General features: G+C 49.4%; 1 protein-coding gene across 2 annotated transcripts in view; it reads right to left on the bottom strand.

Moving 5' to 3' along the window:
- Positions 1–10,484: 10,484 nt before the first annotated feature.
- LOC137421995 (uncharacterized) overlaps positions 10,485–16,343 on the bottom strand; it is a 35,156-nt gene continuing 29,297 nt past the window's right edge. The window contains exon 4 of one of the 2 annotated variants that reach the window (XM_078773009.1): positions 10,485–11,085. The gene's annotated coding sequence lies outside the window, so the exon portion shown is untranslated. The remainder of the gene's footprint in view (positions 11,086–16,343) is intronic. The other variant, XM_078773010.1, reaches the window with a different exon arrangement.

The following is a 16,343-nucleotide window of genomic DNA, read 5'->3' as shown; positions in this document are numbered from 1 at the left end:
ACTACAGTGGTGGAGGTGTGCAGGTGGGTAGACCTGCTGGGAGAGCTACACATCACAGCCCAGAAATTGTGCAAGGGCACCGGGAGATGAATCGGGGGAGTGAGACCCCAAATTGAGAAGCACCACAGTTTGGTCAATGGGAATTGGTTTTTAGAACCCACAGTGTAAGTTGGCCAATGGATTGGCAGGGAGAGACCCCGGGTAGTGTAAAGTGTGTTAAAGTCAGTTAGAGGATAGTTAGGATTGAAGTCTCCTCACACCATCTACATGCACTCACCTGAGATGACGTACCTCCACACCATGCCATGTGTTTAATTATTTTTGATGCAGATGTTTGGAATGTGAGAAGCATCGTGACGTGGGTGTGACATTGTGCTTGATGTTCCATCTCTTCCTCCTTATGAGGATTGATGATGAATTGGTGATGGCAAATTTTGGATAGAGGGATTGTGGAGACGAATTTGGTATAGGGGAAATATGGGGAAGACGTGACAGTAGCGACGAATTTGTAATGTGTAGATTTTGTACATATGGGGTAAGGGCAAGGGTAGTGTAGGTGACAGGGGGGGTGATGTACGGTAGGGACGAGCTTTCTCACTTCGCTCTCCGTACGCATTTCGCCCTGCATTGCCTTATTGATGTGTACCCTTGTGACCTTATCCCTTGCTCATCTGTCTTCCCCCCTTTGTCTCCCACATGAGGACCTGAGCGCCACTGGGCGCCGAGGGGAGCGTGCGTGAGTCGGCCATTGTGCGCCCGGAACTCCCAGAACCAGCTGTCTGCATCGATGCACCACATTATGGACCACATGTCTGTGGCCGAGCACCACTGATGGACCCCATGGGTTGGGGCATGGCCCCTCTGCTGGAACCGGCCATGAGGGCCCGAAATCTTGCTGGCGGACCTTGATCACAGGGCACCGATGCCCCACAGGTGAACCACACTAGTCGGCCCTGTGGGCCATAAATAAAATAAATAAACATGGACACGTTGGGTGCATTTTATTGTAATACAAATAGGCCACCAGCAAAGAAAATGACAACAACTGGAAGAAATAATAATAGCCAGCAGAGGGAGCCGAAGAGCAAGAGACCATCTGCAGGGTTAGGGGTTGTTGGTTCATTTTGATTATTCATGAACTGTGGTGACTGCACCGATTGGTGCTTGAGGGTGTATTGGTGCGTTTTTGGGTGCTTTCATGGTGCGTCGATGCAGAGCAGACTGTCTCCCCCCCAGAAAGAACAATCACAGGTCCTGGGTTAGTCTTGTAAATAAAAGTAGTGTCAACTGTAAATAATGCTCCCCACCGTCAGTGTGTAGTTTGAAGACCATTCCGCAATTCGGTTAGCTGTGGGCGTGAGTCTGTTAGGCAGGGTGCAATGGAGCAGCGGGACATATTTATCTATGTTTTAAAACTGTCGCACTCAGGGTCAGGTTAAAAGTAGAGGGAACTACACCTACGTGTCACACTAAATTAAAGTTATAGGCCCGGGACGTGCCTAAGAGGAGGAGGGTGCAGTGTTGCGGATATGAGGATTGTATTTTTTTGATTGTGTGTATTGTAGTGGTAAATTGTTGTGTAACATTGGTTGGATATGGCCCCTCCTGCCTCCGGAGTTGTGTAAAGATAAAAAGGGCGTCTCGGTAGTTAATTCCATAAACACCACATTGCAGGACACGATAAAACCCTTGTTCAGTAGCTTATATCTTATTATGTGTTTTAGAGTAAGGCCTTGTCTTCCATTAGAATGACACTCCATTGCACCGAATCAATTAAGAATAGCTCCCCTTCAATAATTCCATTTCCCAGCCAAACTCTCCATCTGTGGGTAAAGCAGTTCACAAGCGTGGGGTGCACGCCCTCTCAATTCGCTGCTATAGTGAATATGTGCTCCGTGCTCTGTTTGAACAGGAGGGGCGGGGTCGCCAGGGAGAGGCAAGCCCAGGGCGCGCCACGAAGGGCGGGGCTGTGCAGCCCCATGCCCAAATAAGGAAACAAGCCCGTGGCTCGCCACGAGGGGCGTGCCGTCGGCGCGATGCCCAAATAAGGAGACAAGCCCGTGGGATTACGATACAAGGTCACGAAACAGAGCACGGGGGAGAGGGCATGTCAGTCCCGCGCTGGAGAGAAGTGAGAGGAAGGGCATACGAGCTGAGCTGCGTGGAGAGGTACACGACAAAGAAAGGGTCCAAGAGAAAGCAGAGGAACTTTTACGAACGAGTTGCAAAGAGATACGGCAGATGAGTCCAGCCCCGTTTCAACCAGCCGCGTGAAGCCCTGACGGGGCAGCGAGTGACCCTGCCGGCATGCGCTGTAAAGCCGAATACCAGGAGCTGCCGGCGTGCGCTGTAAAGCGGTTTACAAGGAGCTGCCGGCTCCCCGCTTCCCGCCCGGAGTGGACCTGCTCGCTGTGCCCTGTGATCCCACCTGCTCATCCTTTCCAGCCATTCCTGCCTGCAAGTTCCCCATTTGCGTACGTGAGTTTGTTTTGTTCGTGCTGTCCTGGGTAGTAACTAAGTCTGTATAAGCTAGTAATTTTCACTGTGTCACCTGCGTTTTCATGTCCGCTGTAAATACCCGTGACTGCTCTTTTTGCTTACGTGTGTAAATAATAATAAACCCCGTTACTCTTCTGTACGTCTTCTTCTTCCTCTTTGCATTCGTCGTCTTAGTCTTTTCCCGATTGAATAGCGGTGGCGCGATTCGGCCAACGTTTGGGTGAATCGGGTTTAGTCGGGGAACAACTGTTCGGTCACGGAGCCTCCGCTCGGCAAACATACTGTAACGGTTTTGAGAAGTGTGTAACGAATTTGAGAAGTGTAACGGTTTTTGAGAAGTGTAACAATTTTGGAGGAAGTGTAACGAATGTAAAAAGTATGGTTTTGTTATGTGTAACACCCTGTTAATGTAAATAATGGTCGCAGCCGTCCTCCTAGTTAATTCCATGAAACTTACACGCAGGTCACGATATATCTTTTTAAATAGTGTATTTCCTTATTCTATGTAGGCTAAATATGTGTTTCCCACTAGATTGACTTTGCATTGTATCAAACAAAATAAGCATAGGCCCTTGCAATTTCCCCAATCATCTCCGCTCTCCAAAGTTCCGTTCCAAAGGGTGCGAGTTGTGTTCAATCCCGCAAGCCGCCATTGCCCATGTGCTAATCTCGGAGAAGAAAGGCGTGTCTCCACCTCGTCATAGAGGGGAGGAGTGAGCCAGAGGGTCGCATGGCCAATCAGCACCGCGGTGAGCGACCCGGTAGGCGTGCCCTCGCAGCCGGCGGCTTGATTCCGCCCCGAGTTATAAAAGCGACTGTAAGGGACTGCTTTACCAGATGACGAGATGACCTGGGAGAGGAGCGAAGAGGCGGCACCAAGAGGAGCGGGGAGATGCGAAACGCTCCAAGCCAAAGAGGAGAGGTACTCGGAAAGGAAACCAGCTTTGGAGAGATGCGCTGAAAGGAGGGAGACGGCTCCACCAGAAGGAGAGGAGCAGGTGTGCCCGAGCCAGCGCGTGACGTCTAAAGCATCGGCAGCGGATACGCGACGAAGGGTTTTCCCGCCAAAAACCGCGAGGAATTGAGAGCTGCTGCCTCCGACCCTCCTCCCTCTCCAGCAATCCACCTAAAGCCCTACCTGCCTGCAATATCCCCCGAGTAAGTGTGAACGTCGTCTGTCCTACTCGTTGTCTTGGGGTTAAGTAAAATGAATAGTGTAAGTTAACGATTCGCTGTGTGACTGCTTCTTCCATCTGTTGCTTGTGTGTGTATAATAAATCTGTTCTTCCTCCGTACTCTGTCTTCTTCTCTTTTCATTCTCTTTCGGTCGCTTTAGAGGTTTCCCGATTGAATATCTGCGGTGCGATCTGGTCAACGTCGGGTGGAATCGGGTTCTAATCGGGGAGTAACTGTTCGGACGCAGTAATACCAACCGCTCGGTAAAATAACATCTTTAACCGCGTCTGCAACAATTGGTTGTCAGGAGTTGGATTCGGACCTGGGACTAAATTTGCTAGGCCCAAATTTTGGAACACCAATTGTACTATTAGAGTAACAATTGGTGTCGAGGAGTGAGATCGGACCCGAAGCGCGCTTAACGCGCTCAAAATTACAAGCTGCCGAAATTTATTTTGTTTTATAAAACCCGAATTTTGAGATCGCGCCATGGACAATCAAGGCGATCGGATGTCGGTGGGGGAGATAGACGGGTTAAGGGTAACCCAGGACTTAGGGGAAGAAAGGGAGGAGGAGAGCAATGAGGCGGTTGAGGGAGTATCAGACGCGCAAAGTGGCGTCCTCGCGCACGTGGGTGTAGCGGCACCAAATTTTGCCGCGACCGTAGCAGCGCCGTTGGTGGATTTGAACCTTTTTTTTATACAAATGAAGGCCCTTATGGACAAGAATAGCGAAGAAATGGAAAGCAGAATGATGGGGGTAATGGGGAACCGGATGGATGCTCGGAGTGAGCAAATTGAAGCAACAATAAACGGAATGAGGGCCGATAGGAAGGAAAGGGAGCAGAGGGACAGAGACCGCAAGTTGGGCGAAAGGGTCCCAGGGGTGCACGACGAGGTAAAGCGGGTCGAAAAGCGCTGGTTGAGCGAAGCGGAGGAAAGCACGGGTCCAATGACGGGGGTAGAAATCGTGACACGGGGTTTGGAAAAGCCGGCGACCGATGAGGTAGAGGGTGTTTTATTAAAGCCAGCGGTCGCCGAGGTTAATAAAGAAAAAGCAGTGCTGGGAATTAAAATTGAAGAGATGACGGAGGTAGCCCGGGAATTGCGGGGAGAAATGGATTATGTACAAAGTCCCTGCTCACATCACGATGTTGTGCTTAACCCGAATGGAAGTTTGCAGGTTCGCGTGGAGAAAAGGATCCCCCAGGTGAGTCGTGCTGTTGTGTATTGTGCGGGGAGATTTTGTAAGAGGATGTTTGGCGACAAAAGAATTTTCGCGCGCTTGGGATCGAGGAAGCATCCGGGCATTGGTGAAGGGTCCCGTGTGAGTGGAAATGGCACGCGTGTGGAAAAAAAGTGTGCGTCAAGGGGTGAGCGTGTTACGAAGCGCGAGTGTGATACCGAGTGCGAGCGAGAATGCACGTCGGGGTGTACGGAGTGTGACACGAATAGTGAGGTGGTGATGGCGCAGGTGCGAGAGGGCACATCGGAGCGCGAGTGTGAAACCGAGTGCGAGCGAGAATGCACGTCGGGGTGTACGGAGTGTGACACGAATAGTGAGTTGGTGATGGCGCAGGTGCGAGAGGGCACATCGGAGCGCGAGTGTGAAACCGAGTGCGAGCGAGAATGCACGTCGGGGTGTACGAAGTGTGACACGGAGAGTAAGGTGGTGGTGGAACGTGTGCGAGAAAGCACACCTGAATTGGTGGTGGCGCGGGTGTGGGAGAGCCCATGTGAGCGCGTTAGTGGATGGATGCAAGAGTGCACGCCCATGGTGAGTGTTACGGAGGACGTAACGGAGGAGAGGTGTGCGCAAGAGTGTGCGCGAGAGGTGTGGTGTGTAACAGGGAGAGCGTTGGTGGAATGTACGGACGGCGTTGGAACGCCGGGTTTTGTGAGGGTGAAAGGGGTAGCGTATGCGTGGGAGCATGCAAGTAAAGCATCGACGGTAACCGGGTTAGCGGTTAGGGCGACGGATAGCCGATGCGAGCACTCGGGGCGTGGGGTGCTTTGTTGGGTGTGAGGCCCGGCGCGGGTCGATGCTGTGTCGCTTCTCTTCGAAGCGTCGTTGCCGATTCGGGCTTGGCCCCGCCCCGCACGGTCGAGTCCGGGCTTTGACGGGCGAGGCGACCGGTCCGGTTCAAGGGTGAGTGGGAGGAAGCGGACGGTGCCCCCTCGTGGGGACGGGGTTCCGACCGGGGGAGATTGAGCCATCGGGCCCGGGACCGCAAGGTGCCGCGCCGAGATGGTGCGTGGAATCTCGGTCCAACCAAACCACCTCCCTTGAACCGAAAACCGGACGGATTCAACCTGCAGGCAACCAAACCACCCGAATTCATTGCTCGGCTTTACGAACCGAGTTTAATGATGTCACGACGCACCGAGGCTAGGATATAGTGGACTGTGATGATGGTGATAGTGATAGTGATAGTGATTTGATACGAAATTTATAATAGTGGGTAGAATTGGCAGCAAATGGAAAATTTTTGAATTGGTTTGAATTTGGACGAGCAAAATTTATAGTGAGAGACCCCCGATGTGGTGGGATGGCAAATCCACCATCCCTCACAGGTGGGGGCAAATGCGCAATAGTTTATGGGGTGGCTATGACAACCGAGCCAGGGAGGGTTTGGTTATATTGATAGGGATCTAGCGAAGATGACATTAGGTAACGTTAAGGTTTAGATAGTGACTGATACCTGTAGTGGGGACGCAGGTAGTTTAGTGTGGTTGATAATGACGTGGGAGCGCAATAGTTTAAAGGGACGACTGGGAAGCGCAAGTTTCAGAAGGGAGTAGTTAGCTGAGATGATGCCGTGTGTGTGAAGATTGAACAGGTGAGAATTGAACAGGTGTGATTGCACAGGTGTGCAACTGAACAGGTGAATGGAGCAGTGTATGAGGGAGTAGTGGTGATTGCGTGTTGTGTTGACCAAATGGTCCAGGAAGAAAGGAGGGTGCAGGTGGCACCAGGTGTGAGGGCACAGGTGTGCAACAACAGGTGTATGTGGCTGTGTGGAATAAATGGTAGTGTGGAATAAATGGAGTATTGGAATGGATGGTCGTGGAGTGAGTATGGTGGAAATTGTGGAGTGGAGTGGATGGTGCGAAGGTGTGAATGGGGGAAGAGTGGACCCCCATCACGGATACCCGGGGCGGGTAGAGTAAGTGTTAGGTAGAGGGTACAGGTAAATTGTGGTTGGATATTGGCATCTGTGGTGCGGGTGAAAGAATGGTCTTTGGATGGGTGCATTAGTGTTGTGGAAATGGCTGGGCGTGTAGCCTGTTAGTGTGTGTAGTTGGTTTGGGCACTCCACCACTGTGAGAATGTCGGCCAGGTGAGGCCGCAGGTGGGCTCTGGGAGCCGGTAGTTGTGGATGGGGCCCGAGGATCTGGAGGACGGACCCGGGTAGCCCAGTGCCAGAGGGCACCAAGGGGTGACAGAGCCAGGAGAGGGCCTTCCCCAGTTAGATAGGTTAGGGTGAGGAGCAGGTAAGCTCGGGTGGCAACTACAGTGGTGGAGGTGTGCAGGTGGGTAGACCTGCTGGGAGAGCTACACGTCGCAGCCCAAAAATTGTGCGAAGGCACCGGGAGATGAATCGGGGGAGTGAGACCCCAAATTGAGAAGCACCACAGTTTGGTCAATGGGAATTGGTTTTTAGAACCCATAGTGTAAGTTGGCCAATGGATTGGCAGGGAAAGACCCCGGGTAGTGTAAAGTGTGTTAAAGTCATTTAGAGGATAGTTAGGAAGAAGGATCTCCTCACACCATCTGCATCCACTCACCTGAGGTGACAGGTACTCCGCACCATGCCATGTTTAATTATTTTTGATGCAAATGTTTGGATTGTGAGACGCATCATGACGTGGGTGTGACATTGTGCGTAATTCCATCTCTCCCTCCTTATGAGGATTGATGATGAATTGGTGATGGCAAATTTTGAAGTCGAGGGATTGTGGAGACGAATTTGGTATAGGGGAAATATGGGGAAGACGTGACAGTTGTGACGAATTGGTAATGTGTAGATCTTGTACATATGGGGTAAGGGCAAGGGTAGTGTAGGTGACAGGGGGGTGACGTACGGTAGGGACGAGCTTTCTCACTTCGCCCTCCGTACGCATTTCGCCTTGCATTGCCTTATTGACGTGTACCCTTGTGACCTTACCCCTCGCTCAATTGTCTTTCTTTTGTCTCCCACATGACCTGTGCGCCATTGGGTGCCGAGGGGAGCGTGCGTGAGGTGGCCATTGTGCGCCCGAGATTCCCAGAACCAGCATGCATTGCGTTGATGTACCACTTTATGGACCGCTGTTCTGCGGCGAAGTACCACTTGATGGACCCCAGGTTCTGGGGCAGGGCACCTCTGTTGGAGACCGGCCATAGTGGCCAGGGAATCTTGCTTGCGGACCTCGGTAAGGTGGCACCTATGCCAAACAGGTGGACCACCCTTAGTTGGGCCCTGAGGCCCTAAATAAAAACGAACACAAGTTGTGCTTTTTATTATGTCCAAATAGGCAGCATGAAGCCAGAAGACGTCGGGAAGAACATCGGCCCAGCAGAGAAAGTGAAGACCACCACCAGTTGTTTTGTTGTGTTTATTAAGAACCATGGTGACTGCGCACCGAGTGGTGCTTTTGGTGCTTTGTGGTGCTTTTGGTGCTTTTGGGTGCTTTGGTGGTATTGGTACTGGTGCATCGATGCAATGCGTGCTGTCTCCTCCCTCCCAACAGGAATTTCTTTTTCTTGTTCCCTAAGAAAAAAAAAACAAAAAAAACACAGGTCCTGGGTTGCGTTGTAAATAAGAAATCACGTCATTGTAAATAATGCTCCCCACCGTAAATGTATAGTTTGAGAATAATTCCGTAATTCGGTTAGCTGTGGGCTTGAGTCTGTTAGACAGGGTGCAATGCAATAGGGGGACATACTTATTTGTGTTTTAAGATTGTCACACTCAGGGTCAGGTTAATTGTAGAGGGAATTACACCTACGTGTCACACTAAGTTAAAGTTTAGTAGGCCCGAGTACGGGCCTGAAGAAAGGAGGGTGCAGTGTAACGGTTTTGAGAAGTGTGTAACGAATTTGAGAAGTGTAACGGTTTTTGAGAAGTGTAACAATTTTGGAGGAAGTGTAACAAATGTAAAAAGTATGGTTTTGTTATGTGTAACACCCTGTTAATGTAAATAATGGTCGCAGCCGTCCTCCTAGTTAATTCCATGAAACTTACACGCAGGTCACGATATATCTTTTTAAATAGTGTATTTCCTTATTCTATGTAGGCTAAATATGTGTTTCCCACTAGATTGACTTTGCATTGTATCAAACAAAATAAGCATAGGCCCTTGCAATTTCCCCAATCATCTCCGCTCTCCAAAGTTCCGTTCCAAAGGGTGCGAGTTGTGTTCAATCCCGCAAGCCGCCATTGCCCATGTGCTAATCTCGGAGAAGAAAGGCGTGTCTCCACCTCGTCATAGAGGGGAGGAGTGAGCCAGAGGGTCGCATGGCCAATCAGCACCACGGTGAGCGACCCGGTAGGCGTGCCCTCGCAGCCGGCGGCTTGATTCCGCCCCGAGTTATAAAAGCGACTGTAAGGGACTGCTTTACCAGATGACGAGATGACCTGGGAGAGGAGCGAAGAGGCGGCACCAAGAGGAGCGGGGAGATGCGAAACGCTCCAAGCCAAAGAGGAGAGGTACTCGGAAAGGAAACCAGCTTTGGAGAGACGCGCTGAAAGGAGGGAGACGGCTCCACCAGAAGGAGAGGAGCAGGTGTGCCCGAGCCAGCGCGTGACGTCTAAAGCATCGGCAGCGGATACGCGACGAAGGGTTTTCCCGCCAAAAACCGCGAGGAATTGAGAGCTGCTGCCTCCGACCCTCCTCCCTCTCCAGCAATCCACCTAAAGCCCTACCTGCCTGCAATATCCCCCGAGTAAGTGTGAACGTCGTCTGTCCTACTCGTTGTCTTGGGGTTAAGTAAAATGAATAGTGTAAGTTAACGATTCGCTGTGTGACTGCTTCTTCCATCCGTTGCTTGTGTGTGTATAATAAATCTGTTCTTCCTCCGTACTCTGTCTTCTTCTCTTTCGGTCGCTTTAGAGGTTTCCCGATTGAATATCTGCGGTGCGATCTGGTCAACGTCGGGTGGAATCGGGTTCTAATCGGGGAGTAACTGTTCGGACGTGGTAATACCAACCGCTCGGTAAAATAACATCTTTAACCGCGTCTGCAACAATACCATCCTTAACCGCGTACCGTAACAATATTAATAAATGACTATTCATATGAGGAGCTGATTATACGGTTGAGTGGCTAAAGACTTGTTTCTTTTCTCCATTGACAGGTGTGGGCCTGATTCTCATGGTTGCTCACATTTACCAAGCCCCACTTGGCAAGCATGGTAAGTATGCCAAAAAAAACCCTCAACATGATTTGAGGGAGTCCTTTGTCCTGCAATGAGACAGAAATAGGCCAACAAATAGGCCAACAACAATGAGACAGAAAGTACAGTTTGTCTTCATGGAAAATTATCCATAGACATCTCTGAAGTTAAGAAATATTGCTATGGTATAAGTGGGTAAAGGTGAACGCTTAGCTCTGTCAACCAATGTGAGGAAGCAAACATATGTGTAAATCCGACTGATGGAGGAAGTCAGGCACATCTGCTTCAACAACTTTGTTTGGTCTTGCCAAGGTACATTGCAATCTCTCACTTGATTGCAATTTCCCTTCGGTTAGACAACCCACCTGACGGGTTAAATATGCCACTGGAGTAGTGTATCAGTACATTCTTCAGAAAATGCAATTCATAACTCATGGTACATATTTAAATTTTAATCTCCAAAAATGTAATAAGTGAGTCTTGTCCATATTCTTCCTCATTTAAAGCACACAGAAGTTTGTATTTTTGTAAGACTGAAGACCACAGCACACACCAACTTCCAGTGCAAAACCACACCAACTTCCTGAAACAGTTCAAAACACTTCCGTGGAAAATGGTAAGGAGTCCTTGTTCCAGTTGATTGTAGTGTCCCAGCTTGTGATATCCAATGAAATAGCAAATGTTTGTTACAAAAAGTTACAAATTTCATTTGCACATGAGCTTTGCTTTCAAGCCGACACATTCAAGCTGCTGTCAGTGCTTATGAAGGCCTGGCTTTCCTATTTAACATTGGGTGAGGATTGCAGCGCTCCAGGAGGAAAATAAGTACTAAAAACCCTTTTGGCTCTGTAGGCTTTAATGTTGCCCTATTCAGAGGGTTTAATCAACCATCTGTATCTTTGTCTCTGTCACTTCTGATCAGACAAAAGCCTCCCATTTACGAAAGCAAGTCCAACCATCCTTCGGAGCAAAGGGCAGCAGGGGTCTGTCCTGACTCTGCCAAATTCCGTGGCGTGACGTCCACCGCAAAACCTGAGTGGATTTGAAAAAACAACAAATGGGGGGAGAAACAGGAAAACGTTATTGGATGTGCTTGAGCAGGTACCAGAGCAGCAGCAGACATATACCCATAGTAACCGGATTGAAGGATACAAAACATTATGCGAGTAAGGTGGGGTGACAATATGGTGGGGAAAAGAAATCCGACCACCTCATTAGCTTGCTTATACAGTATGTCAAGTATCAAATGTTTGGGTTATTTTCACTATTGTTGTGCTGCTATTCAATTGGTACACCGTATTATATCCCTGCGCATCGTAAGAGTGTGACCAAGGGTTGGCGTTAGGAAGGGCATCCGGCCATAAAAAAAACATTGCCTCAAAACAGGGATCTATGATTGTCATGGGGACCCCAAGGCTAACCGCCGCTCTGGCAGGGAAAATGGCCTTTAAAATGCATGCTGTATGTTGTTGTTGTGCTGCTATTCCCTCTTTAAACATTTTTTGGAAGTTAGAAATGGAAGAGTATCGTGGTCAAGGCGGGGCAGAAGCTTGGTGCCATTGGATCTCACCCCTAATAAAGGGAAGAGGAGAAGAGAAGAAGAAGTGGGACTTCCGCTTCCGGTCTTGCCGGCGAGGTTTCCATTTTTTTGAAGCTGTCCACGCTCTCCACACTATCGAAGTTAAATAATTGTTTCCATTTGTATTTTCGGCAAAACTATTTATTTTATGGTGTGTGTACGTATAGTGTGTCCCGAGGAAGATTCTCAGTGTTAATCTTTCATACCTGTATGACATATCGTCGGTAATTCGTGTCGTGTCTTTTGAGGCCTTGTACCTTGTCCGACCTTGAGGCTTTGTTTTTCTCTCAGTGGTCCATCTATTGTGCTCCAACTACTTTCGTTCTCTGTTTTTTCCCAGTCTTTTCACCCCATACGTCCTTGTTTAAAATCGCAACTCAAAAACAAAAAAAAATATTTCCTTCTCTGTTCTTATTCGTTCGTTCGTTCTTCGTTCTTCGTGTTTCACCCACATTTCCCCAGATAGTTTTCACTGTTAAACTTTAAAATGTTTAAACTTTACCCTGAGTTTCTGTATTCTGTCGTGTATTATAACACCTTTTTCTTCTTCTTCTTTAAAAGGTTGCTTTCGACTTGCTCACCAAATCTATTCATTCCAAAAAAAAATTCCTCTCTTACAGTGCCTCTTTCATACATTCCCTAAACTCTCCTGCTCTCCACCCCCCCCCCCCCCCCTCCAGCGTCCTCAAACTTATTTTTGACTCGAAGGTCACAAGAAACTCATTTTGCAATAAATGTTCGTTTCCCACTAATCGTACACTTTCCAAAATCCAATCTCACCCCTCCCCTCCAAATCCTCCCCATCACCCCTCCCCTCCAAATCTTCCCCATCACCCCTCCCCTCCAAATCTTCCCCATCACCCATCCCTTTCAAATCTTCCCCCTTGCCCCTCCCCTCCAAATCCTCCCCATCACCCATCCCTTTCAAATCTCCCCCCTTGCCCCTTCCCTCCTAAACTCCCCCCACACCGTTCCTCTCCAAGACTCCCCCTCGCCCCTCCCCTCAAAGACTCCCCCCCAAATCTCTCATCCCTTTCAAATCCCTCCCCTTGTCCCTTCCCTCCTAAACTCCCCCCTAACCCCTCCCCTCATAAACTCCCCCCTTGCCCCACCCCTTCAAATCTCCCTACCCTCATTTATTCTCCATTTCCCCCCTCTCACCCCTCCTCCTCAAAGCATCCTCCCTACTTCTTCCCCCTTCCAGCTCTCACCTCCATCTCCCCCAACCTTCTGCCTCACTCTTCCCCCTCCTCAAATAACACCTCACTGTGCCTCACCCAATCACCATCAAACCTTTTGTCCGCCCCATCCTTCCCTTTCTCCGAGCTATTCTGAAATCTCTGGCACACCTCCAACAGCTCTCCCTACCTCTTCCTCCTCTTCCACATCTTACCCTACCCCTCCCCCCCTGTTCTGTATCCGATGCCCCCCCTTCCTCTTCATTAACGGTATGGACCTCAAACATCCGGGGCCTTCATTCAAACCTAACTGATCTCTCCATACAGGTTGCTTCTGACAAACCAGACGTGATCTGCTTAACAGAAACCTTCCTCCTTCATGATGTCTCTGTTTCCTTAGTATCTCTCGCGGGTTACTCCCTCCTCCGGTATGATAGACCTGAGCCTCGTCCTGGAGGTGGGGTTGCTATCTTTATCAAAAACTTTTTCTCACTCGCCTAGCACTGCCCTCTCTCCACCTCACCCCCAGGAATACCTCTGGCTACAGCTTCCCCTTCACTCCCACCTCTTGTTCATATGTGTGTTGTACCGTCCACCAAACAGTGATGACTCCATCTACATCTCGCTGTCTGATAATATGGACCAACTTCTATCTACTCACCCCAACTCTCTCTTCCTCATATGTGGTCATTTCAATTGTCACCATGCCAGTTGGCTGGGTGTGGGTACCTCTCTCACCAGCCATGGCTCCTCAGCAAAGGACTTCTGCGACTCACTGGGACTGACACAATCTGTCAATTTCTCGACCCGGATCTCAGTCAACGGAGCATCTTCTCTTCTGGACTTGGTTATGACTAATTTCCCTGAAAATGTCCGCTGCTCTTCTTCTGCTCCAATCGGCTCATCTGATCATGTGCTTGTTAAAGTGGACATCTCTCTGACCATTCTCAGGGAGCCTCCTCAGCGGACGAGTCTGGCATTTCACTCAGGCCAACTGGCTCGGTCTTCAAGCAGCCATTAATCATCTGGACTGGTCTCCCATCTCTACCACCTCTGACATCAACTCATCCTGGGAATTCTTCCAAAGTAAATTGCTCTCTCTCATGCACAGATTTATTCCATCTCATCTTCAGTTGTCATACCCCTCCTCCCATCCATGGTACACGGAATCTTGTGGTGAGGCTGTTGCCCAGAAACAACTTGCCTTCGTCTCCTGGAAAGCAAATCCAACGGAAGGAAATCTCATTTCCTTTAACAAAGCCCGAAACAAGTGTGTGTCCACCCTCAGGAGAGCCAGGAAACAATATCTCTCCGTTCTCAAGACCGAACTCTCTTATCTGTCTCCCTCTTCCAAATCCTGGTGGCGTCTGGTCAAATCTCGTTCTGGTGTTTGTTCCCCCTCCATCCCCTCCCTTACCTCAAATGGCTACACAGCTGACTCCGCACGTGAAAAAGCTGAATGCCTCAACTCTGTGTTTGCCTCTAAATCTTGTGTCCCAAACCCATCCCTCTCTGTACCCACCGTACCCAGTCGTACCCAGCTGCTCCTGGACTCTGTGTCCTTTCCTCCTGACAAGGTGGAAAAGTTTCTGTCAACCCTCGACTCTGATTCTGCAACTGGACCTGACGGCATCAACCCACGGGTCCTAAAATCCTGTTCTTCCGCTCTTTCACTCCCTCTCTCTGTTCTCTTCACCCTCTCTATTGCTCAAGGTCAACTGCCATCTGCTTGGAAATCAGCCAACATCACCGCTTTACACAAAAAAGGTGCAAAAACAGATCCTAGTAACTACAGACCAATCAGCCTTCTCCCAATTATCAGCAAAGTCATGGATGGAATGATGGAATCCATCATTGCTTCGGATATGAAATCTTTTCCTCTTCTCCAATGGCTTGATCTCTGATCATCAATTTGGTTTCAGACCAGGTCACTCTACTCTGGACATGCTGCTTCTGCTGTCTCAACAATGGATGGAGGTCCTCAATGCCAAACAGGAAATTAGAGCCATCTCCCTCGATATATCACGTGTCTTCGATACGGTCTGGCACCCCGCTCTGCTCACCAAACTCTCCTCCTTTGGTATCCATGGAAATCTCCACGCATGGCTGGCGGACTTCCTCTCTAGTCGTAGTCAACGTGTGGCCCTGAATGGGTTTCTCTCATCTCCTCTTCCTGTTCAGGCTGTAGTTCCCCAAGGCAGTGTTCTGGGCCCTGTGCTTTTTCTGGTCTTCATCAATGATCTCTCCGACTCTCTTGAAAATCCTCTCTATCTCTTTGCTGATTACTCCACTCTCTGCCGCTCCATTCCTCATCCCTCAGATCGGCAGTCTGCAGCCTCCTCACTCTCTGCAGACCTGGACAAAATCACTGACTGGGCAATCAAGTGGAACATGTCTTTCAATCCTGACAAATCTCACTCTCTTACGATGTCTCTCCGAAAAGACCGACTGGACAACCCTCCCATCCACTTTCTGAATAATCCTCTCCAAGAAGTTCTGTCACTCAAGCTTTTGGGTCTCACTATCTGCCATGATCTTTCCTGGGAAAACCACATTTCAAATCTGGCCTCCAAAGCCAGTCGCCGACTGGGCATCCTCCATCGTGCGAAGTCCTTCTTTGGCACACCTGAGCTCCTCACCACATACAAGGCTTTCATCCACAGCTCAATAGAATACTGCTCTCCCCTCTGGGCTGGTGCTCCTGCCTCACACCTAGCTCGTCTTCACGCTGTTGAAACCAAAGCGTTCAGAATCATTGGAATCTCCCGTGATGAAGCTACCTCCGAGGGCCTTTCACTTACTCACTGCAGGCAGGTTGGTGGTCTTTCTGTCTTCTACCGACTCCTCTCCGGCCTTGCTCCCCCAGCTCTCTCTGGGCTCTGTCCCCAAATATTCCTGAAGGTCGCACAAGATCTGCCTGCAACCCTCTTATGGTTAAACTGCCAAAATCAAGACTCTCTGCTCACCTTCACTCTTTCATTCCTCTTTTCTCCCGCCTCTGGAACAAACTCCCCCCTCCCTTCAATCCCACTCCTCCCTCCAGGTCTTTAAAACAGCTGTTCACCACCATCTCTTATCTTCCCCCATCCAAAACCTTGATCTGTTCTACCCCCGCTAATTTCACCCCAAATCCTCTTTTTTGAAATACCAACTTCTTTCCTGGAAGTCCTTGGTGTCCTTGTGTTGATACTTCTCCCACCCCCCCTGTCGTGGAAATCAATCAGGTCCACAACTTTGTCCCATAGGTTGGTTTAATCACAATTAGATCTCTGACATCATCCTGTAAAAATACAATCATGCAGTAGATATCAGGATCTTGGTATCATACAGAAAGGACCGATAATAATAGTCAAAGCAAGCGAGTCTAGCATATAGGTGCGGGTACGTACCATTCAAGCCTACAGGACTACATGTTATAGTAAATGTCACAGGAGTGGCTCCGCATCGCGGATGTCCCAGGTCTTATAGACGCCCCTCAGTGGCTTAAGCGAGTATCACTCCTGGGTTCAACTTTGGTATAATTTCACTACATT

Source organism: Myxine glutinosa, chromosome 2 (assembly GCF_964187855.1).
Source record: "Myxine glutinosa chromosome 2, kmMyxGlut1.1, whole genome shotgun sequence".
Taxonomy (NCBI): Eukaryota; Metazoa; Chordata; class Myxini; order Myxiniformes; family Myxinidae; genus Myxine; species Myxine glutinosa.
The sequence above is the reverse complement of the archived record's forward strand: the minus strand, read 5'-3'. Positions and strand labels throughout refer to the sequence as shown.